Source organism: Panthera tigris, chromosome F2 (genome assembly GCF_018350195.1).
Source record: "Panthera tigris isolate Pti1 chromosome F2, P.tigris_Pti1_mat1.1, whole genome shotgun sequence".
NCBI classification, from domain to species: domain Eukaryota; kingdom Metazoa; phylum Chordata; class Mammalia; order Carnivora; family Felidae; genus Panthera; species Panthera tigris.
The window spans coordinates 47,288,749-47,314,111 of NC_056676.1; the positions used below are offsets into that span (position 1 = coordinate 47,288,749).

Genomic DNA, 25,363 nt, shown 5'->3' on the forward strand with positions numbered 1-25,363 from the left:
TATCATGAGATCCTCAGAAACAAGAATACAAATCTCACAGCTTCCCTCTCGTGGAGTTTCACCCGAGTCTTCAACTGTGAGTTGAGTACAATGAAGAACACCCGTGCTAAGCATGGTCTTAGCGTTGCTAGAACATATAACTTAATGAAACAAAGGAATAACTACACTTGGATGCAATACAATAAATATCTGAAATTATTTTTAAAATTCCACCTAAAAACTACCCACACCACTTATACACAAACAAAAACTTACCATAAGACCTATATATTATTTCCTTATTGGCACATTATCTGCTTGTTCCACTAGAATTTAAGACCCATGTGAATAGGGATCTTGTCTCGTATTTATTGGCTGAATGAGTGAATGAATGAGTGAACATCATCTCCGAAAGAGCAGAGTCATTATAAAACTGCAAGTTTCTTTTATTTTCACACTAGTGACACAGGTCAATAGGACTCACTGTGTATAATAAGCTACTCACATTCATTCACTCATGTATTAGTCTCTCATAATCTGTTCCTGCCACCTTTCTAGCTTTCCCTCTTTCTCTCCAGCTACACTGCCCTTGGTTCAGTTCCCAGTAAGCTCCATGTTCCCTGCTACCTGAGGGCCTCTGCCCAGAACACTCCCTTTCATGTTCGCAATCTCTTCAAATTTCTTCAGGGAAGTCATCCCTGATCACCACTTACCTAGATGTAGTGCCTGTGTTTTATGGTCTCAGTTTCCCATGTTTGTTTGTTTGTTTTTTCCCATCATAGTAATGGTCACATTTGTAAAATGTGTGCAATTATTTCATTAACATTTCCCTCCCATCCCACACCCCTCAACTACAGGCAGAAACCATGCCTATCTTGTTCCCCATGAATACTGCCATCATTTAACACAGGGCCATCACATAGCCAGTGCTCAATATTTATCGGGTGAATAAATGAATTATGTTTTTAGGAACATTATGTTACCAGATATTCAGGTCTAGGATATACTAGATCATTCTCCACTAGGATTCAAGTTAGTAGGTACTTAATCAACACTTTGAGGCTAAATGGAATCATTTATCTACTGTCATTGAACTACATGCTCCTAAGTCTACATGATACTAATGGAATGTATTGCAAAATTGTTGAGAAACCAACTGCTCTCTTTCTATTCTGTTTTCTACACACTAATAAAAATGCAGCTTGGTTTATTTATTTATTTTTTCGATGAATTTTTTTAGCTGTTTTGCATTAAGAACATGACTGCGTGGAAAGTAGTTGTCAGCGAATCAATTATTTGGATGATCAGTATCTGTCTCTATTTGAAAACAGCTGGAAGCATACTTTAATTATCCCCTAGATATTTGGTGTCTTCTACTCTTGGGCTCTGAGATAATTTCTCCCCATGACTGTTCTTGAATGATAGATATTCTGTTGACACAATAGGTGGGGGGGTTTTTTGATAGAGGAGAATTTATAGGTAGATATTCTGTTGACATAACAGGTGGGGTTTTTTTTTGATACAGGAGAATTTATAGGAAATTGACAATAAAGAGTGGTGAGCTCCCAGGCTAGAAGGATTAAAATAATATTTGTAAGAGGGGAAGGAAGGAGGTGTCTAGTGCAAAAACTATAGAAAAATAGAATTCCATGTAATATCGTGTAACTGAGAAGCCAGTTACATAGAAAGCGTTGGGGAAGATATGATTTCTTGGGGATCCAGACAAAATGACTCTAGCCTCAAGGAGCTAAAGAGAGACACCCAGATGACAGGAAATCAGAAATAATTGTAAACCTGGAGTCTATTCATATACTTCACTTTAAAATAGTTTCTTTACATGTATCTTTCCTACCTATTGCTATCAGGATCTCTGTCACTAGGTAAGGTGACACCTGAAATTCTTGAACAAATTCCAGAATGCACAGGAAATGGGGCAGTATTTGCTAACTTAGGCCATCCATTTGGAAAGTCCCAGTTAGAAGATTTGGCCTCTATTCCAGAGGTCATCCTTATCCCTGCCTTGTCCACACCTCCCTCAAGACCACAGTAGTCTTGAAGTAGGAAGTGGCTCCTTCACTGCCTCAAGACCTCTTCTGTCAATTTCTCATCCAAACTGTCCTCCTCTGAATCTGGAAGATGCCTTGAATCTGCAGCATCAACTTCAGCGGCCTAGCCTTTCTCTGCTCCACATAAACCAGAGACGAAGTCGAGCCTACCTGGGGCTCACTCACACAGAGAATCTACAGTAAGGAATCACCTGTCTCTGAAATCACAGAAGAGAGACCTGCACACTTGAGGAAGGGCAGGAATGTCAGAAGCTAATCGCAGGCATATGGATTCTCCACACCTCCATATCTAGGGGAATGGTTGCATCACACTCCTGCTTTGCTGTCTTTTGGCCAAGAACACATATTTTCCTATTACTCTTTGGTTTGACGTCAGAAAGATCCAAGGAACTAATGCAATGGCTACTATCATGTTTATGGCTCTGATAGCCATAGTACTTCAACCAGATTATCCCAAGACGTAAGAGCCTCTCACTACCAACTTAAATGCTCAATTCTATTTTGGCTTCCACGAGCAATATGCTGGAGTTGAGGCTTAGTTCTTGAGGATACGAAGAAAGAAAAAATTAGTTTGCTTAGCATGACCTCAAATACTTTATTATTGTCCTATGTATCGCATTAAAAGGACTGGCCTACCAGAGTTGGATTACAGACCTTTCCCTTTCACATTCTTATTACATCCAGATAAGCCATGTTGCTCATCTAATGCCTCAACTTAATGGGGACAAAGGAAGTGGGATGAAAAAAAGCTGAGTACATTTAAATTTCATTTTGCATCAACTTATTTCCCTTCCCTGAAACACCAGGAAAATACACTTGGTTTTGTTCTTACCCACATTTGTTTTATGTTTGCCATTTGTTCTTCATTTAAAACTGTCTGGCCAAGTAAACATCAGATTAATATTCACGCCTTATTTACAAACAGCCACAAAAACTATTACCAGGACCTAAGCCATATTACCTTGCCTATAAATCTTGGCTTGGCTCTCATCTGGGGCCATTAGCATATCTTGAAAATTTTCCAAGAACTTCATATATCAGTAGATTTCCTTTCCTGAAAAGCCAATTTCCTAAATATTCAATGAGATGGCTTTTGAGACCCACATCAACAAATTAGGAAATTAATCATGTTCCTAACTTAACAGGAAATCCACTATTGCTGGTACTGCCGTCCTAATTGTACCATAATAGAATTTCAAAAGAATTGTTTCTGAATTAAAAAAAATCCCATCTACTTGCTGCACAATATCTTCTTCAATTTTCCTTACCAAAGAGTAGATGTAGAAAGTAAGGAACGGCACATACAGGAAGAAAGTCAGGTTTTTACTTCATGATCATGTCCCCTATTTGTTTTTTTTTTTTAAGTAAATTTCTTACACTTAAATAAGGTTCCCATTTAATCAGAGTCACCACAGAAGAGATTTTTTTAAAAAGTAGAAAGGGTGCATAGTTTTCTTGTCACTAATACACAAATTCATCCGGAGTTCAAGTAGAAATGTACACCTCATGACAAAGCTCTAATGGCAGCTAATAAGCCAGCACGTTTTATTTACCAGACAGCAAACATACAAACCCACAATAGCCTAACTAGGATGCAACATTTTTGCCTTCTGAATCATAATTTAATAATAATCACAACTTAAAACCCAGACATTCAAGAGGTTAAAAAAAGGAACTCACAATCAGCAGTCAGACAGCGCCTCGGATTGCACAGCCTTCCACAGGATCACGACAGATTTTATCACCAGCAGCTCCGTGGCCCTGCAACTGAGATCACTCATAATTAATGAATATTTTATTTGAACATTTGACAGCTCAGTAAGCAGTTTATGTAAGGCCGTTACTTTTATTTCTTCTGTAGTTGCCTTTGCAAACAGGAAACAGGAAACACACCTTCAAGAACACTGACATATCTCAGCCTAATTGGTCTTTGGCTTAAAGTACCCAGGGGCGAGTCTTGTACCACAGGGGGGATAAGTGCAGTCCCCAAAAGTATGAGACTCAGGTCTTAGCACTTCACAGTTTAAAATCATTTAGACAGATGCTGTGCAGTCCATTTATGACAGAGAGAAACTGGCCTTCTCAGTAACATTCAGGCCTCATGGCCTTAATCCTGGAAGGACTATAAACTTTAGAATAAACTCATGTATATACCAATATATATAATATGTATACATATTATATATAATACACACATATGTGTTTACATATGTACATAAATATATACTATATTAAGTAATGCATTATTTAAAACATATATATGTAATATATTATTTTAAATAATATATATTTAAATAATATATATTAAATATAATATAGTTATATTGTTATGTTATATTATATCATTATATTTATATACTTATAAATATATATTAATATTTATTATATTTATAAATATAAATATATTATATATTATATTTATATAACAGGATTTCCTGTTAAGTTAGGAACATGATTAATTTCCTAATTTGTTGATTATATAAATTAATATACATTAAATAATATATATTTAAATAATATATTTAAAATAATATATATATTTTTGCCTAAACCATATATTGGAAACAATCACTCAGGAATCTTTTGGCTACAAATAACACAAACCCCACCTCAAACTCACTGATTCAAATAAATAACAAGACAAGGAACTATTTTGGTTCATTGGGCTGGGGAAAAAAATGTCCAGGTGTATGGTTGGTTTTGGGAAAACAGAGGTTCACCACATCATTTGATTCTCTGGAGTTCTCTTGGCACAGGTATTCTCTGTAGATTGATTTCAACCTCAGGCTGCCTCCTTTCATGGTACAAAAAATACTAGCTGCAGCAATTCAAGACCACTTATGTATCTTTCAAGAGGATAGTGTTAGCACTCTGGCAGTCCCAAATTCTGAGGTCACTCAGATTGCCCATCACTGAATCAGTCACTAATACTTTGCTGAATGGCTTTAAATTAATCAAGGCTTATCCCTGGAGGTGAGGGTAGAAACATTCCAAAGAAAAATCGCATGGGAAGTCACTCAAGATACTGGAAGGCAAAAGGGATTATTATGGAGGAAATCAACAAATGTCCAGCACAACAATCTTTGGCAGTAACCTGAAGATTGGTATTTGAGGATGTGCATCCATGAGAACACTGTGTTCTCTAAAGATGTCAACAAGAGAATGAGCTGAGGTTCAAGAGATACTGATTACCCAAATCTTTACATTCAGGTGGGCTTTCTGTTAACATTAGATTTGCTCTCTAAAAACATAGGTCACGAGAGGCATCTGGGTGGCTCAGTTGGTTAAACGTCCGACTCTTGGTTTCAGCTCAGGTCATGATCTTGTGATTTGTGGATTCAAGCCCTGCGTCGGGCTCTGTGCTGACAGTGCAGAGCCTGCTTGGGATTCTCACCCTCTACCTCTCTCTATCTCTCTCTCTCTCTCTCTCTCTCTCTCTCTCTCTCTGCCCCTCCCATGTGTATGTGCTCTTTCTCTAAGTAAAATAAATAAAAAAGCTTTAAGAAAAAGAATATAGTTCAGGATATTTCCATTTTGTTTATGAAATACATTTTATAGTGTATGAAGTGCTCCTGCATTTGATTTTGATCTTCCATTTTGACCTCCAAACAACTCTGTCGGGGATGGGGGAGGAACAGGCACTCCCAATGGAAGTTTAGAGAATGGGGCAGACACTGCTGGTTACCTATCCAATTCCCAGCATACTGTTTTTCTTTACAGAACCTTGATTTTGTTCAGGGCAGCAATCTGCCCTGTTAAAACCACAGCTAAGGATGGACAGGTGGAACAGCTTGGACCCTGGAGGTGTAAGCTAACATTACGGCGTAGGCTTCCTGGAAAAGCTCTTTTAAAAAAAAAAAATGTTTATTTATTTTTTGAGAGAGAGACAGATCACGAGCAGGGGAGGGGAAGAGAAAGAGGGAGACACAGAATCTAAAGCAGGCTCCAGGGTCCAAACCATCAGCACAGAGCCCGATGCGGGGCTCGAACCCAAGAACCGTGAGATCATGACCTAAGCCAAAGTCAGATGCTTAACTGACTGAGCCACCCAAGTGCCCCCTAGAAAAAGCTCTTTAAAGAGCTCTCCACTCGCTTTTTGCTCTTTGCCCTTCCTCTTCTTCATGCCTGAAACATTGATACAAGGCCAGAGATAGAGACATACTTTGCAGTCATGAAGTGACAAGCATGAAGACAAGAGCCACACGCTGTGAAGCCTAAACTGAAAAAAGGAGCCACTACACTAGTCCTGGTTTTCCTGCTCCCAGGCTGTTATATGAGGGGAACAAAACAAAACAAAACAAAACAAAACAAAAAACACCTTTATTTGGCTAAGCTGCTGTAGAAGGGTTCTTGTTACAGGAGCTGAACGTACTCTGGATACAAGAAGCTTTTGCAACCACGTAATGACAGATCAAGGCTTAACTCCAGGCTCCTGATTCCTTGTCCAGCAATATTTCCCATAAACAGCAGTGCCTTTCCAAAAGCAGAATCTGTACTCTGAATACCACACAAACAGGCATGTTAAATTTATGCTTTCTTTCTTAACAAATAGCTTATTTGAATGATCTGAGTCATAGTTCAAATGGTGAGAGGAGATTCATTGCTTTTCATTGCTTTTGTTTTTGGTTTCTTTAGCTTTTTAACACGTGACACTCAAGCACTTACAAAACCGCTAAAGCAAGAATGCCTTAGCTACAGTAAAGGAAACCCATCATTTGACCAAAATTTCTTTCAAAGTTGCCTAAAGGAGAATTAGCCATCTTCCAAAATCTCACCATGGTTGAATTTTCTTCCTGGACCTTCTCATGAACTCAGGTATTAAAAGACAAAAGAGGAGTAGGAACTTGGAAATCACCACTCTGTCCTAACAACAAGTAGAATTCAAGAACTCCTCTTGGAACACGTTAAGAGAGGGAAGCACACAGGGCAAACTGCTGTCCCCCAGATTAGAGAGATGAACGGATGGCTTCCCTGAGCAGGGACTTACCAGCAGCAACTGCTGTAGGAAGCAGTGCTGGGGAAGGAAAACTTGAACTGTAATTTCTGAATTGCTGGAATTTCTGTGGGGACAACTCTGAGAGTTAAAAGCTCTGGGGGCACCTAGTCAAAAGGGAGCTTTCCCAATACTGTGAGATTTACTTGCAGGACATCTACCAGATTCCCACAGTAAATATCAGAGAAAAATCCCCTCCAGCTTCCAGAATGCAGAGGGCGAAAGGAACCATTTTGAAATATGCCAGAGCACTCTGTTCTTTTTCTTTTTTTAAATTTATTTATTATTTATTTTGAGAGAGCAGGTTGGGGAGGGGCAGAGACAGAATCCCAAGCAGGCTCCGAACTGTCAGTGCAGAACCCAATGCAGGGCTTGAACTCACGAACCGTAAGATCATGACCTGAGCTGAGGTTTGACTGAACCACCCAGGTGTCCCAGAGCACTCTGTTCTTAGCAAGGCACACCCTCTGGGTAAACTAGTTAATGAGAGCCTAACCTGCTAGAGTATTATGAGAACCTAACTGACCTGGGAAAGGGAAATACTGAAACCAGTCTCCTCTAGCCTTCAATGTGGGAGAAAGCAAATACTGAACTTCAGTCCACTCCAGCCATCCTGAGAAAAGGGGGAGAAAAAAACTGCAACACTGTGATGGTCACAGTCCAGAGGCACAGGCTTGCAAAAAGGCTGATCACAGAATGTGTAAAACACCTCCTCTCTCTGAGAACCTCACCACCACATTACTAAAGATCTATTTATAGCAGTTCCTTTCACCTGGTACATTGTATCTGGCTAGCAGGAAAAATTTACAAGGCATACCAAAAGAAAAAGCGCCACGCGCGCACGCACACACACACACACACACACACACACACAACTTGAAGAGACAGAGCAAGCATCAGTAGCAGTCAAGGCTGGGAAGTTGGAATTAAAAGACAACAGAGCTCTCACAAAAGGTTGAAATAATTTACTGAGCCAAAAGTCAAGGAGGAATCACACCCAAAGATCAATTCCAGAGGGATTAAGGATTTAGCTGTTAAAAAAAAAAAAAAAAAAGTTATAACGTGGAAGAAAATATAGAACATCTTTCAGACCTCCAAATGGGAAAAGGGTTCTTAAGGCACAAAACTGTTTATTGCAGAAGGAAAGATTGATAAATGTTCCCTACTATAATATTAAGATCTTTGTTTATCAAAAAGTACAATAAAGAGGGACACCTGGGTGGCTCAATTGGTTGAACGTCCAACTCTCGATTCGGCTCAGGTCATGATCCCAGTGTTGTGGGATCAAGTCCTGCATTGGGCTCCATGCTAAGTGTGGACTCTGCTTAGGAGTCTCTCTCACTCTCTCCCTCTTCCCCTCTCCCCCATTCATGCATTCTCTCTCTCTCTCTCTCTCTCTCCCCCTCTAAAAAACAAAAACAAAAAAAGTATGATAAAGAAAGCAAAAAAATTGCCAACATCTGCCACAAGTTTGCAGCAAGTAAAATCAACAAAAGGCCAGTTTTTAGATTATATAAAGAAATGTTACAAATCAGTAAAAGACAACATAATAGAAAAATGAGCAAAAGATCTGACACATTGTCACAGAAGAGAAAAACAAGAATGGTAAATGTACATATAAAAAGACAAGCAACCTCATTTGTAATCAAGAAAAATGCAAATTTAGCTGATGGTGGGTGTATTAGTTGATATAAGCCTCTCAAACAATTTAACTTTAACTCATGAAGTTGAATGTTTTCCATGCCCTCCAACCGAGCAAACACACGCCTACCTATATTCTCTAGAGAAATTCTTGCATAGCAGCACTGGAAAACAGGCACAAAATGTTTACAACACCTTTCTTAAAAAAAAAAAAAAAAAGCTATATTTAACACAGATGCCCACCAACAGGTAAAGAAATAAACTGAATTACATACATATAATGAAATATTAGACAACAAGGAAAATGAATAAATCATAGCTACAGGCAACAACTTGGGTGAACTGTAAAAGCATAAAGAATGAAAAAAAGCAAGTATTGGTGACTTGTTTTTATAAATAAAACCCAAGAAGAGCACATACAAACAATACTTTTGTTTAGGTAAGCCTATATCTAATACATTTTTATAGTTACATTTCATTTTATCACACGTGAAGATCTGTGTAACCAGCACTGGAATCAAGGTACAGAACTATTTGTCACCACACAGACCAACATCCTACTACCATTTATAGCCACACCCATCCTCTCAGCTCCCACCCCTTATCCCTCGAAACCACAAACTTGTTCTCCATCTTTATAATTTTGTTATGTCTAGAATGTTAATAAGTGGAAACATATAATATATGACCTTTTGATGTTGGGTTTTTAAATTCAGCATAATGTTGAATTGAGATCCCAGGCACTGCCTGTATCCAAGTTGTTATTTGTATCAATAGTTGGCTCCTTTTTATGGCTGAATAGTATCTCACCGTTTGCATGTATATTTAACCACTATTGTAGGACGTGTTGGTTGTTGTCAGCTTTTGGCTTATTACAAATAAAGCTGTTGGGGAAAATTGTCTATAAGTTTTTCTGCGGATGTAAGTTGTTTCTCTGGGATAAATGCCCAGGAGAGTGACTGCTGGGTCTTATGATTCAGTTTAGGTTTAGTTTTTAAGAAACTGCCAAGCTATTTTCCAGAGTGGCTGTACCATTTTAACCACCATCAATGAATAAGAGATTCAATTTTGCCACATCTTTGCCAGCATTTGGCATTATCACTATTTATTTCAGGCTATTTTACTAGATGTGTAGTGATATTTCATTATGGTCTTCATTTGCATTTCCCTAATACCTAGTAATGTTGAACATCTTCAAGTGCTTATCTGCCATCTACACGTCCTTTTCAGTGAAATGTCTCTTTCTATCTTTTGCCCCTTCTCTAATAGAACTGTTTCTTTTTTAACTAAGTTTCGAATTCTTTATATAGCCTAGATTTAAGTCCTTTGTTAGGTACATGTTTTGTAAGTTTTTTCTCCCCATCTATAGCTTGTCTTTTCATATTCTTAACAAAGTCCTTCAAAGAGCAAACATTTTTAATTTGGATGAATTTAAATTTATTTTTTTTCTTTTAGAAATTATGCCTTTAGTGCCATGTTTAAGGACTCTTCACACAGCCAAAAGTCCTGAATATTTTCACCCATGTTTTCTTCTAAAATTTTTATAGTTTAATATTTTATATTTAAAATTTTTTTAAGTTTATATATTTATTTAGAGAGAGACAGAGATAGCATAAACGGGGGGAGAGTCAGAGATAGAGGGAGAAGATAAAGAATCCCAAGCAGGCTCTGCACCATCAGCACAGAGCCCAATGTGGGGCTTGAACTCACAAAACTGTGAGATCATGACCTGAGCCAAAACAGAGAGTCAGACACTTAACCGACTGAGCCACTCAGGCGCCCCTATATTTTATATTTAAATGTATGATCCAATCGGAGTTAAGCTGTGGGGTTTTTAGGTTGAGGTTATCCAGCTGCTCCAGCACTAATGCTGAAAAGAATATCTCATCTCCATTGAATCGCTTTTACATACTCCTCAAAAATCAGTTGGCTGTATTTATATGTGACTACTTACAGGTCTTCCATTGAGCTATGTGTCCATCCCTCCCTCTGCTATTTCCACAGTCCTCATTATTGTAGCTATAGAAGTCTTGAAATCAAGTAGAGTGATTCCTCCCATTTTACTCTTTTTCAAAACTGGTTTAGACATTCTAGTTCCTTTCCCTTTTTGCATAAATTTTTATTTTGTTTTTTTTTTATCAAGTTTAAACATTTTTATTCCAGTATAATTAACATACAGTGTTATGTTAGTTTCAGGTGTACAATATAGTGATTCAACAATGCTATACATTACTTAGTGCTCATCATGATAAGCACTATTTCTCCATCATCTATTTCTCCCTTCCCCCCCATCCATCTCCCCTCTACTAACCCTCTGTTTATTCTCTATAGTTAACAGTCTGTTTCTTGGTGTCTCTCTCTCTCTCTTTTTCTCAAACTTATTTATTTATTTCGAGAGAGAGAGCAGGGAAGAGGCAGAGAGACAGGGAGAGAGAAAATCCCAAGCAGGCTCCCTTGGTGTCAGCAAGGAGCCAGATGCTTAACCAACTAAGCCATCCAGGCACCCCATCTCTCTTTTTTCCCTTTGTTCATTTGTTTTATTTCTTAAATTCCACATAAGAGTGAAATCATATGGTATTTGTCTTTCTCTGACTGATTTTATTTCACTTAGCATTATACTCTCTAGCTCCATCCACATTGTTGCAAATGGCAAGATTTCATTCCTTTTTATGGCTGAATAATATTGTGTGTGTGTGTGTGTGTGTGTGTGTGTGTGTGTGTGTGTGTGGGTGTGTACCACATCTTCTTTATCCATTCATCTATTGATAGACACTTGGGCTGCTTCCATAATTTGGCTATTGTAAAAACTGTTGCAGTAAACATGAGGGTGCATATATCTCTTTGAATTAGTGTTTTTTTATTCATTGGGTAAATACCCAGTAGTGCGATTACTGGATTGTAGGTAGTTCTATTTTTAGCTTTTTTTTGAGGAAACTTCATACTGTTTTCCACAGTGGATGTACCAGTTTGCCTTCCCACAAAAAGTGCACAAGGATTCCTTTTTCTCCACGTCCTTGCTAACACTTGTTGTTTCTTGTGTTGTTCATTTTAGCCATTCTGGCAGGTGTGAGGTGACACTGTAGTTTTGACTTGCATTTCCCTGATGATGAGTGACACTGAGTATCTTTTCATATGTCCATTGGCCATTTATATGTCTCCTTTTTGTGTAAATTTTTAGAGTAATCTTGTCTATATTTACAAAAATCTTTTCTGGAATTTTTGTAAGAATTTCATTAAACCTAAATATCAATTTGGGGAGAGTTGACATATCCACTATGTTGAATCTTCCAATCCATGAATTAGATTCATAGTATGGCTCTTCATTTATTTAGATCTTCCCATTTGATTTCTTTCATCAGCATTTTGTAGTTCTCAGCATACAAATCCTACATGTTATGTTAGATTTACATATAAGTTTCATATGTTTTTGAGCTATCATAAGTGATATTATACATTTAATTTCAATACCCATGTATGCATTGCTAGTATATAGAAATACAGTTGATTTTTGTTTCTTTTATACCCTTCAACTTAGCTGAACTTACCTATTAGTTCTAGTGTTTTGTAGATTCCACTGGATTTTTCTCATGCCATCTGCAAACAGAAACAATTTTATTTCTACCTTCTGATCTGTATGCCTTTTATTTTCTCTTCTTAGTTTATTGTACTGTGTAGAACTCCCAGTAGTATGTTGAATAGTAGTAATGACAAAGAACATCCTTGTCTTGCTCCTGATATTATGGGGAAAGAATTCAGTCTTTCACTATTAAATATGCTGTTAGCTGCAGGTGTTTGATAGATATTATGAAATCAATTTTAGGAAGTTCCCTCCTATTCCTATTTTTGAGAGTTTGTTTTTTTTTTAAATCATGAATGGGGGTTGAACTTTGTCAAATACTTTTTCTGCTTCCATTAGCATGATTGTGATTTTTTTCTTTAGATTGTTTATATGGTGGGTTATACTGCTTGATTTTCAAATATTGAATGAGTCTTACATCCCTAAAATAAACTCCACCTGGTCATGGTATATACTTATTTTTATAAAATTATTTTTATACATAGCTGAATGCTATTTGCTATTTGTTAAGAAATTTTGCATTTATCTTCATGAGAGCCATTAGTCTCTAGTTTTCTTACATTGTATTGTCTTTTTCTAGTTTTGGTATCAGAATAGCTTCATAAGATGAAGCTTTTCTATTTTCTGGAAGAGAGTGATAGAATTGATGTAATTCTTTAAATATTTGGTAGAATTTTCCAGTGAAACCAACTGGATCTGGAATTTTCTGTTTTGGAAGGACTTGTATGAAATGGATTCGTTTCCCAAAAAGCACAAGCTACCACAACCCACACAACAAATACAGATAATTTGAATAGCCTTATACCTAAGAAAATTTAATTAGTAATCTGGAAACTTCCTTCCAAAACAGAAAATGTGTAGAGTTGTTTGAAGTATTCCTTTATTTTTCTTTTGATGCCTGCACGTCTATAGTGATGGTTAGTCTTTTTGATTTCAGATACTGGTAATGTGTGTCTTCTCTCTGTCAGTGTTGTTGAAGGCTTATCAATGTTGATCTTTTCAAAGAATCAGTTTGGGCTTTAATCTATTCTCTCTATTGTTTGTCTCTTTTCAATTTTATTGGTTTTTGCTCTTTATTATTCTTTCTTAAGCCTGCTTTGGGTTCATTTGCTCCTTTTTACAAATTAAAAAAAAAAACTAGTTTCTGGGGGTACCTGGGTGGTTCACTCAGTTAAGCATCTGACTTCAGCTCAGGTCACAATCTCACGGTTGGTGGATTTGAGCCCTGAGTCGGGCTCTGTGTTAACAGCTCAGAGCCTGCAGCCTGCTTTGGATTCTGTCTTTCCCTCTCTCTCTCTCTGCCCCTTCCTCACTTCTGTTCTCTCTCTTTCTCTCTCTCTCTCAAAAATAAATAAACTTAAAAAATAGTTTCTAGAGATGAGAATTTCAATTATTAACTTGAGACTTCTCCTCTTTCCTAACATACTTAGTGCTATAAAATTCCCTCTCAGAACTGCGTTAGCTGAGCCTCACAAATTTTGTTATGTTGTATTTTCATTTTCATTTACTTCAATGTATTTTTAAAAATTCCCTTAAGAATTCCTCTTTGACCCACAGATGTTTTAGAAGTTTGTTGTTTCAGTTCTAAGTATTTAGAGATTTTCCTGTAATGTTTCCATTATTGATTCCTGGTCTCATTCCACTGTAGTCAGAGAATACACTGTATGATTTCGATTCTTTAAATTTGTTGAGGTTTGTTTTATGGATTATGGCCTATCCTGTCATATATTTTGTGGCACTTGAAAAGAATGTCTTTTCCCCTGTTGCCGGGTGGATTCTATAAACATAAATCAGATCTGGTTGACTGATCATGTTTCTGTGTTCTCTGTACTGGCTGGTTTTCCATCTAGTTCTTCTATGAATTGTTTAAAAAAAGGTGTGTTGAGGTTTCCAACTCTAACTATAGAGTTGTCTATTCTTTCAGTTATCAGTTTTTCTTTCACATATTTTGCTCTGTTTGGTACATATTTAGGATTTGTGTGCAAAATATTATGTTTGCTATGTCTCTTTGGTAGATTGACCCTTTCATCATTATGTAATGTCCCTCTGTCCCTGGTCTGTTTTTTTTTTTTTTCTTTTTTCTTAGAAGTCTTCTTTATCTGATCTTAATATAACCATTCTTGCTTGCTTCTGATTAATGTTTGTATGATATATCTTTTTTCTATCTTTTTACTTTCACTCTCCTATATTGATATATTTGAAGGTAGTTTCTTGCAGACAGCATCTAGTTGGGTCATTTTTATTTTTATTTTTTTTTAATTTTTAAGTAAGCTCTATGCCCAATGTGGGGCTTGAACTCACAACCTTGAGATCAAGAGTCAAATACTCCACCAGCTGAGCCAGCCAAGCACCCAAGCTGGGTCATTTTTTTTTAAATCTATTGTGTCAACCACTTTCTTATAATTTGTATACTTAGGCCATTTACATTTAATGTAATTACTGACATGCTTAGGTTATGGTCTGCCATTTTACTTTTTGTTTCCTGTTTGTTCTTTATTTTCCCTTTCTTTATTTTCATTTTCCAGCCTTATTGTGGATACTGGAACATTTCTTAGAATTCCATTTTTATTTATCTATAGTTTTTTTAGTATATCTCTTTGTATGGCTTTTTAATGGTTGTTCTTCATATTACCCTAAATATATGTAACTTGTCAGAATCTATTATTTTTTTTTCATTTATTTTTATTTTTTTATTTAATTTTTTAATGTTTATTTACTTTTGAGAGAGACAGAGAGAAAGAGCATGAGTGATGGATGGTAGAGAGAGAAGGAGACACAGAATGTGAGGTAGGGTTCCAGGCTCTGAGCTGTCAGCACAGAGCCCAAGGCAGGGCTCGAAGTCACAAACTGTGAGATCATGACTTGAGCCAAAGTTGGACACTTAACAGACTGAGTCACCCAGGCACCCTGTGAGTCTATAGTTTTTAATGTTATACCAGTGCAATTAGATTCCTTAACTCCCTTTACATCATTTTACTCTCCCTCATTTATAAAATAACTTTCTTTTTTTTAAAGTTTATTTATTTGAGAGAGAGAGAATGTGAATGAGTGTATGTGGGGGAGGGGCAGAGAGACAGAATCCCAAACAAGCTTTGCACTGTCAGTGCAGAGCCCAATTTGAGGCTCGAACTCTCCAATTGTGATATCATGACCTGAGCTGAAAACAAGAGTTGATACTTAACTGACTGAGCCAGCCAGGCACCCCTAAAAAATAACTTCCTTAAACATTTCTTCTACTACACTGAGTCACATCAATGTTAAAATTTTTGTTTCAATCATCTAATTTAGAAAACTAAGAGGAGAAGGAAGCTTATTGTATTTATCCCTATTTTTACTCTTTGTTTTATTCTTTCTTCCATACTGATGTTCCCTCTTCCATCATTCCCTTTTTGTTTAGAGAAATTTCCTTTAGCTATTTTTTTTAAGATAAGCCTGCTGGTGGCACATTACTAGGTATTCCTTCAGCTGAAAATGTCTTTATTTCCCCTTCATTCCTGAAGGATGTTTTCATTGCTTGGGTTGACAGTTCCTTCAACATTTGAAAATATTCTGCCACTTACTTCTGGCCTCTATGGTTTCTGATGAGGAATTCATTATCTAATTGTTTCTCCTTATAGATAAGGTCTCATTTCACTCTCGCTGCTTTCAAATCTTTTCTTTGACTTTATTTTTCAGAACTTTGACTAAGATGTATCTTAGTGTGGATTTTTTTAGGTTAATCCTGTTTGGGGTTTTACTCAACTTCTTGAAACTATAGGTCTGTGTCTTTTACCAAGTTTGGAAGACTTTCAGCAATTCTTTCTTCAAATACTTTTTTGGTCTCATCTTCCTGTTTCTTTCCTTCTAGCATGCTCATGATACACATGGTATACAATTTTTATATCACTTTGGGCCCCCTAAGGCCCTGTCTCCCCACCCCCACCCCCCAATTTTGATTCTATTTTCTCTGTTGTTCACATTGGGTAATTTATTATTTTTTTTAAATTTTTATCTAGTTTTTGAGACAGAGAGAGAGAGAGAGAGAGAGAGAGAGAGAGAGAGAGAGAGATGGAGAGGCAGAGAGGCAGAGAGACAGGGAGATACAGAATCCAAAGCAGGCTCCAGGCTCTGAGCTGTCAGCACAGAGCCCAATGCAGGGCTTGAACCCAGGAACTGTGAGATCATGACCTGAGCCAAAGTCAGAGGCTTAACCTACTGAGCCACCCAGGTGCCTCAGATTAGGTACTTTCTATTATTTTATCTGTAAGTACACTGATTCTTTCCTTTGTTTCTTGTATTCTACTGTTGAACCCACTCATTAAACACTTTTTACTTCATTTATTATATTTTTCAATTTCTAGGAAACTGAAAAACATAGCAAAATTTAAAAAGAACACAAAAATCAAGCCAAAACATTTTTTTTTGATGTTGCAAAGGGAAGCAACTCTTTTCTGCTTCCTAAGAAATGAATACATTGATGGGGAGACAAGGGGTTGAATGACCATGCAGATTGATATGACTCGCACTTGGAAAGGTCTTGCTTTCATTCAATATCTTTCTCTAGAACATGTCCTGGGAGTTCCTCTCCAGAAAAATGTGGCTGTTCTGGGCATAACTGACTCCCAGAGACAGGGCAGGCAGTTGAGGCAGGAACAGGCAATGTTTCACCATTAAGCTGTAAAATACTACAGTACTGGGTGCTACAGAGCTTTCTTCCTCTGGCCTTTTCTTTTCTGTTTTTATGTATGTATGTATGTATGTATGTATGTATGTATGTATGTATGTATATTTCAGAGAAAGAGAGCTTGAGCAGAGGGGAGAGAGGTGGAGAGGGAGAGGGAGAGAGAGAGAGAGAGGGAGAGGGAGAAGGAGAGGGAGAGAGGGAGAGGGAGAAGGAGAGGGAGAGAGGGAGAGAGGGAGAGAGGGAGAGAGGGAGAGAGGGGGAGAGGGAGAGGGAGAGAGGGGGAGAGGGAGAGGGAGAGAGGGAGAGAGGGAGAGAGGGAGAGAGGGAGAGAGGGAGAGAGGGAGAGAGGGAGAGAGAGAGGGAGGGAGGAGAGAGGGAGGAGAGAGAGAGAGAGAGAGAGAGAGAGAGGATCCCAAGTGGGCTCCATACTCAGCACAGAGCCCAACACTGGGATCATGACCTGAACTGAAATCAAGAGTCCATCACTCAACCAACTGAGTCACCAGGTGCCCCTTCTAGCTTTTTCAATCCCACCCTACCACTTCTTATTTTAACCCTTCAGCTCCCTCAGATCCTTTAATCTTTGCATATATTTTTATACTTTTCTCTCCTCTGGCATCATCTTCCTCTGGCATCCTGCTTGTTCACCTGGTCGCCAACCCTTTTTGTGTGTATTATGGCATTTCGTTCATGTGTTGCTTCTCTGACCCAGCTCCTTGACTGGGGCTCTTGACCTGGCTAAATACCACCTACACATTTTAATGGGTTCACTTTCAACAATGCTTATGTTGCTCTCCAAAGCTAATGGAATACAGATCTTTCTTTCTTCTCTTCAAGGTGGGGGTGACAGAGACTGATTTTCAAGGTCCATAGCCTTCTCTCTCTAGGAGATGTTTCTATGTGATCACCAGCTGCTTCTTGTACACGCTTCTTCCATACCAAACCCAGCACGTGGAGGCAGGAAGAGAAATGGGTAGGAGGACAAATTAACACTGAAAAGCTTGATAAATACTAACAGCAAATACTAAAAATAACTAGGCAGAAGTAGTCTACTTTTAGGAATTTCATTTGTGCCTTTGTGTTGGGGGCGAGGAGGAGGGAGAGAGAGGGCTGTGGAAAAGGGACTGGAAATGTTAATGTTCTCTGGAGGTGGAGGCACTAAGAATTCCCCAGGCAGACAGCACCACCCCACCCCCTCCCTGAAATAACTCTTTCTCAGCTTTCTCAGGCTTCCACAGCTCTGCAAATGGCTCCCTCCTTGTGCTGCAAATGGCATGCCTGTTTTTGACAGCAGAGAGGAAAAGCAGCTAAGAGATTCCGGGCTGCTTTGCTCCTCAACTTCACCTTCTCACTATTGTAGAATAGCCTGGCCATCTTTTGACCTCAGTCCCAGAGAGCAGAGGGTAGTTGGGAACAGTGCGTGCCCCTGTATGTCTCTGACTGTCTGGTGTGCTGGGTGTGACATGGCAAAGCTATTAATTCCACATGACACAATCTGCATGGTAGATCTCACAGAGTAGGAGTTCCACACGTCCCCCATAAAGGCTTCTGCTGGATACCCCTACTGCCCCCTTCTAAGATTGGAGACACAGATAAACAATCCTGATCCTTTCATGGCCAGGATCTCCTGGTCTAATAAAATGGAGGAAAGTGAGTCTGTTCAATTCTGTTTCTGTCATTTTCCCCTCCTTGGTGAGAAATTCAATTACACTACGAATTAATATGGATCACTAGAGCTGAAGGAAGATACAACACGAGGAAAATAAATGGTTCCCACTTAGATGAGTTACATGCACTTTTGAGCTCTTCATCATATCTGTCCCATGCAAGCAGCAAAGAGGGAGTATCTTGAGCCTGAGTCTTCCCCTCCTCCTCCCCTAATCCCTTCTCCATAACATGTACTTGATAGCACAGAGAGCAAAAAGAAATAAAAGCCTTCCTTCTTCTTCCCTACTTCCAAAATCTCCACATCTTTATCTCCCCCTCCTTCTTTCATGGCTTGGATGAAGAGGGAGCATCCTCCATGCAAAGGTTAATCCCTCCATTTACATCCTGATTCTCCCCCTCCAGCATCATCCACAACTCACTCCATCCCTTAATCCCATCACCCCTCTTACATCCTCAGGATGCCACTACCCTGGGCTCCTCAGAGGCTGGCAAACAGCCTCGGCCTCTCTAATCCTGAAAACCTGCCTTCCATTTTGTTATTCTTTACGATCTCATATCTCTCCTTCTGTTCTCCATCACAACTCCTAAAAGAGAGATCTACGCAGATTACTTCCATCTCCCTTACTTTATTTACTCCTTAACCCGTTGCAACCAGACCCCCATCTGCTTTCTCTAAGGTCCCTAATGATTTCCACGTAGCCAAAAGCAATGGCCTTGACCTTCTGTTCAGCTCTTCTGAAAACACTCTGCCTTTGGATTCCATGATAGTACAGTATCCTAGCTTTCCTGGGTCCTATCTGTCTCTCCCTAGGCTCTTCTACCATCTATTCCTCTTCTGACCATCCCATAATTATGGGCAATCCCCACAGGCAAAGATTGCTAGATTTAGCAAATAAAAATACAGAATACCCAGTTAAATTTGAATTTCAAATCAACAACGTATATATATTTTTTAGTGGAAGTGTACCTAAATACTGCAAGGAACATTCTTCTACTAAAATATGATTCTTCGTTGATCTGAAATTCAATCTTAACTGAACATCTTGTATTTTATCTGGCAACTCTACCATAGTTGCTTCTTCAATGCTCATCTCTTCTAACTTCCTCTCTTATGAGGTTTTTGATGCTCAGGCTTCAATGATTACCTTTTGTCAGGTAACTTCTAAAATTTCATCCGCAGCAGTTTCCCCTCTCTCCCTCCCTCTTCTCCCTCTCCCTCTGCCTCTTCCTCTCCCTTTTCCTCTCTCCCTCTCGCATGCATTCCTCTGTTCTCTCCTGGGTATTTCATAGTATATTCAATTTATTTTATATAAAGTCAAACTTATTACTTTTGACCCCAAAACCTTTTCTACCTGGCTTCTCTATTTCTACTAATACCTCCTCCACCCTCCCAGCCACCTCAATTACAAATCCAGCAGTCCTCCCTAATCAAGTGGCTGAATATTGGTTAATGTTACTACTCTCACTGGCATCATCAGATCTTTCTTCCCATTAACATGAATACTGCTAATAGAGGCCCCTGACATCTCTATAGGACTTATATAAATCATACTAGGCTAGTGAAATCATCTTCTGATTAGTCCCCCTACTTCTATTCTCATTCACCTTCCACTCTTCCACACTCAGTTCATATCCTAATTAAAGCACAGGTGTGGCTATGCCATTTCCTTGATCAAGAAAGCTTCTACTGGCTCCTGGTTAAAATTCAAACTCCCTAGCCAGCATTCAGGGCCTCCCATAAGTTGATTTTTCTCCTCTTTTGTCTCCCTGTCATCTCCTCTATTCACCCCAAAACTCAGACACATCAGAACACTATGTCTGGGGGTTTCCTGTCTCTGCTCACACTCAAACTTAGAAGTAGACTACTTTGAGCATGACTCTTACAATTTCTGCATAAATGGGTGTTCACTAAATACTGTTGAATTTGTGAAATCAGCTCTAAGTTGTCCATATTAACAGAAATTAAGTAATTAAAGCCACAAACCATATATGTGATAAAACAAATGAATTCACTTTTCCACAAACCCATTTTTTTCTTTCTACCAATTAGGGGCAATGTCAAGCTTGTATAAACATCTCATGCCTTGTGATGTCAAGTCACAGCTGGACTCTGATAGAGGACCTGCAGGGGCACAGACAGACAGAGATCTCACCTACTCTCTGCTGCCTCTCTTGACTTACTTTTTGAACTCTGATACCTTCTCAATATCCCCCAGTTCTTACAAATGAAAGGTAATATTCTCTGTAAATGTACTTGAATTCTCTGTTACACAAATGACAGTATATTCTAAACTGTCGCCAACCCCACGTACTGATCCAAAAACATCTGAGTGCTTTGATAAGCTGAATCAGAGGTCTACATCAGACCAGACAGTAAAGGTTTTCAGCTTTGCAAACCACGTGGTCCCTTTTGCAACTACTCAACTCGGCCATTGTGTCCCCAGAGCAGCCACAGACAACACGAAAACAAATGAGCAGGTCTGTGTGCCAACAAAACTTTTCCTACAAAAACAGGCAGCTGGACTGTGGGTCATTGTTTGCTGACCTTCTGACCTCAATTAAGTTCCTGATGAACCATTTACTTCATGTTTTCTTTCCAAACTATATCTCACTATGGTAGTCACTTGGTTAGAAAGAAGGCTGGAATTTCATCTGATATAGTCTTTTCTTTTTTCACAAAATTATACTTAAACCAAAGCCAGGACCCCAGAGTGGGTGAGGGGAAACAGGAAGTGGGGACCTGAAGCCCGCTCTGGAACTCTCCTCCCAGCTGAGTGGACACCACCCCAGGGAGGGGGCAAGATGAGGCTAATGGAATGGGTAGCACACTCTCCTTGGGCACAAATCTTACAAAGGCACCAAAAAACTCAGCAATCAAAATAAATAATACTTTAATGCAGTATTTTTGAAAATCAAAAACATCTACAATAAACAAAATATCAACGGTTTAAATAAAGACAGGATGACAATTACTGATTTTTTTCTTTTGTCTCAGGCTCTAACATGACTGTGCACAACACTGTTTCTGATCTTATCTTTATGCGAAATGTTGATAGTGTGTTCATCATGATTTTTTGCATGAATTTTAATTAAAAAATATTGTATTTAACATTATTCACCTTGATTATGGAGTTCTACAGTGCCCTCTTCAATTTTGTGCCGAAGTGAGTGCCCCATTCACCTCCCTCCCCACCCCTTCAAATCAAGCCCATGTCACCTTTTGCACTATCAGAATCCATGCCCATTTTAGAGAATGACAAACATCTCTCTAATGTTACCTTTAAACTAGATCATTCCTCTTGGCTGCTTTGATACCACCTTGATTACTGGATCTGCCACATACACAGGGAGATTTGATGCATGGGGAAAATCTTGTGCCAGACTCTCTAGAGTCACTTTTTTTTTTTTAACATTTATTTATTTTTGAGAAACAGAGAGAGAAAGAGCGTGAGCAGGGGAGGGGCAGAGAGAGAGAGGGAGACACAGAATCGGAAGCAGGCTCCAGGCTCTGAGCTGTCAGCACAGAGCCGAATGCGGGGCTCGAACCCACAAACTGTGAGCTCATGACCTGAGCTGAAGGCAGACGCTTAACCAACTGAGCCACCCAGGCGCCCCTCTCTAGAGTCACTTCTTAAGGGATATATTAAGATGAGAGGGGATAACATTTTATTAAACACATACTAAGTGCCAAGTGGCACTATGCTAAGAAACTTTACACCCATCATTTCATTTAATCCTTAGGACAATCTCATGAGGTTTGATTCTATTCTTTTGCCTTCATGATGAAACAGAGGCTCAGATAAAATGAGATTATCAAAAATACTAAAGCCAGGCTGAAGCTTTCTGCTACCTCACATTATCTGTCAAGAAGCTGACATTTTGGACATGATTAAGGCACTTTATTGCCTTCCTACCTTACACTTGTACAGAATCACTCTCATTTATAAAGAGCTTTCAAATGCTTCATCTCATTTGAGCTTTACAATAATCCATGAAGGTAAAAATCTCATATTTTTAGATATTCTAGCAGGAACTCATCAAGTACGTTTTATGAGTGAGAACATAGAAACTATAAGTAACATAACCCAAGGTCACCAGCTAATAAGTAGCAAAACTAGAATTAAAAACCCAGATCATCTGAGGCTTGGTGAGTTTTCATTACCTCTTTTCCACTCCAGAGGAACACACCCAGCATAGGTATCTTTGACACAATACCATCCATGTTCATATCACAGTGAGCAACTTGAGGAATAATATCTGAGAAATTTTGATCAGAGGAAATCAGCATTTAAGAAGGGAAGGAGGCTAAAGTATGGAGCACTGTCTACCCTGATGAGGAAGATCTGAGGAAAACAGAGGCATCAGAAACAGAGAAGGATACCTAGGGAGTGGGGGGTTTAAGGGAGCGTAGAGGGTGTTAGAAGGATGGCACCATGAAGAGGATCGGAAGCAAAGCCAACCTTGGCTGGCGTCACCTCTGACAAAGGTCATTTCCTCTTGGAGCTTGGAGCCATTGTAATTATAATCAAAGCAATTGTAATCAAAGCAACTTCTGTTCAAACCCCTAACCTTTCTGGATTCCATGCTTCAAGAAAGCAAAGGAACAATTTCCAACTTGCAGTTGTCCCACATGCCGCCATGATTTTGTCATCAAGAGGAGCATCACACAGAACACTGTGGAGACCATTCAGATGGGGGAAATAATCAACCCAAAGTGAGGACAGGATGCAGGAACAGAGAAGAGTGATGCAAGACATTAGGACATCATTTCCAACCCAAAGCTGGGGAGAAAATGGCAGGCACTCTATTTTGGAAAGAAATCACATTTCATATTATTCCAGGCAACTTCCAAGGAGGCATCAGCTCATGTGACAGGTCACACCTGATATTATATCTCTGTAACAAGATGCACAACAGGCAGTCTCAAGTGTTTAAAATAGTTGATTTTGCAAAATTTCACAGTCAGTCAGTCACAAGTTCATAAGAGCTGTGTGCCTCTTTCACTGAGGAGATGCCACACCATGCTGGGATTCCACAGGGCAACATGGCTTCTCCATTCTTCAAAATGGAGCAGCTCAAACAATCCTCTGGCAATTTTTAACTGCACAGGAATAGAAACACCCCAGGCAGAGTGTGAGAGACCAATCTTGTAAACAGCAGGATGGCAAGGTATAAACAAGAATCAAGGAAAACATACAGATTAAAAAAAGTCATTGCTTTTGACAAGGACAATAAGATGGGAATAAATTCGGGCCCAAATATCATGCAACAACAAAAGCTCAGAGAAGTGCTAAATCACAAGCCAGGTGGCGGCAGGAATTTGCAATGATCCATTCCAATCTGCCAACTCGTCCCTTTTGGCACCAGGCTGGATTGCACAGACTGCTCTTCCAGTTTCACATGCTTAGGGATTGTTTTTTGGTTTTGGTTTTTCCTTCCATGAAGCACAACCATCGTCTTCAAGGCTGGTGCCACTTTCCCAAGTCACCTCTTTCTTCTTCCCTGACCCCACAAACAATGTTGCTTTGGAGAACCACAAACCACACTAGTCCCCTCTTTCATTTGACTGAGTCATTTTCTTGCATGCAGAGAAAATATGTTCATAAACTTATATTAAGTCTTAGTATATCTTTTATACGATCACTTGTGTAGTACAGCAAAACACCAGCATCTTCTATCCTTTCCATCACTCTACCAATAATTAAGCACTGAGCTCATACTCTCAACAGTGGCCTGGGGATAACAGAATGAGTTGGGTCCTGGCTTTGAGGACCACACAGTCCAATGGAGGAGATAGAGTCTGAAACAAACAATTCAGAGAAGGGGTGAAGTTACCCTACCCATCCTCTGTACAGTAACAATGTTGGGAACACAATGCATGGGTTCCACTGATACTTTTTCCAGTCCCCAGTAGGCTGCTTCTAAGCCAAAAATGCCTCTGCAGGCGAACTGATCAGAGGATTATGTACCTAAGGCTAAGTAAGCACAGACAGACACTGAACAGCACTCGTTTTCCTGTGAGGACAGGAAGTCCTTTCTAGGACGTTCTCCGCCTTCAATACCTTGCTCTACATACTTGTTCTCAGCCTCAGACCTCCAACAGCCTTGGTTGGACTTACAATCCTCCCTAGCTCTAGTTGTTATCATTATTATTATTATTATTATTATTTTAAATGTTTATTTATTTTTGAGAGAGAGAGAGCACACAAGCAGGGGAAGGGCAGAGAGAGGGGACAGAGGATCTGAAGTGGGCTTTGAGCTGACAGCCGTGAGCCCAATGTGGGGCTCAAACTCACAAACTGTGAGATAACGACCTGAGCCAAAGTCAGACGCTCAACCAACTGAGTCACCCTGGCACCCCACTCTAGTTATTATTACTGATGGCTCCCATGTTATGCATGTTTATTATGTGCCAAGAATGGCTATACTGTAGCTGGTTGAACTTTCATAACAACCTTGGGATGGGTTTTGTTTTAATGTTTTTAAGATTTTATTTTTAAGTAATCTCTGCATGCAATGTGGGGCTCAAAATATAACCCTGAGATCAAGAGTCACATGCTCTACCAACTGAGCCAGCCAGGGGCCCCTCGGGATGGGCTTGGTTATCCTGGTGTTACAGATGAAAGAAATGAGCCTCAGAAAATTTTAGAAACTTGCACAAGGCCACAAAGCTGATGAGTAGAAAAACTGAGATTAGAAGCCAGGACCATGTGATTAGGAAGGTTCTTAAGCTATATGCTAGTCTGCCTGTAGGCACATGTAGTCCAGCTCTCCTG

At 39.1% G+C, this 25,363-nt stretch overlaps 1 protein-coding gene across 6 annotated transcripts in view; it reads right to left on the reverse strand.

Moving 5' to 3' along the window:
• NCALD (neurocalcin delta) overlaps positions 1 to 25,363 on the reverse strand; it is a 392,189-nt gene that overhangs the window by 153,491 nt on the left and 213,335 nt on the right. For 4 of the 6 annotated variants that reach the window (XM_042973308.1, XM_042973307.1, XM_042973311.1 and 1 more), the window contains exons 4-5: positions 12,225 to 12,273; positions 3,726 to 3,812 (exon numbers count right to left, since the gene is read on the reverse strand). The gene's annotated coding sequence lies outside the window, so the exon portion shown is untranslated. The remainder of the gene's footprint in view (positions 1 to 3,725; positions 3,813 to 12,224; positions 12,274 to 25,363) is intronic. The other 2 variants (XM_042973312.1, XM_042973310.1) reach the window with 1 other exon arrangement.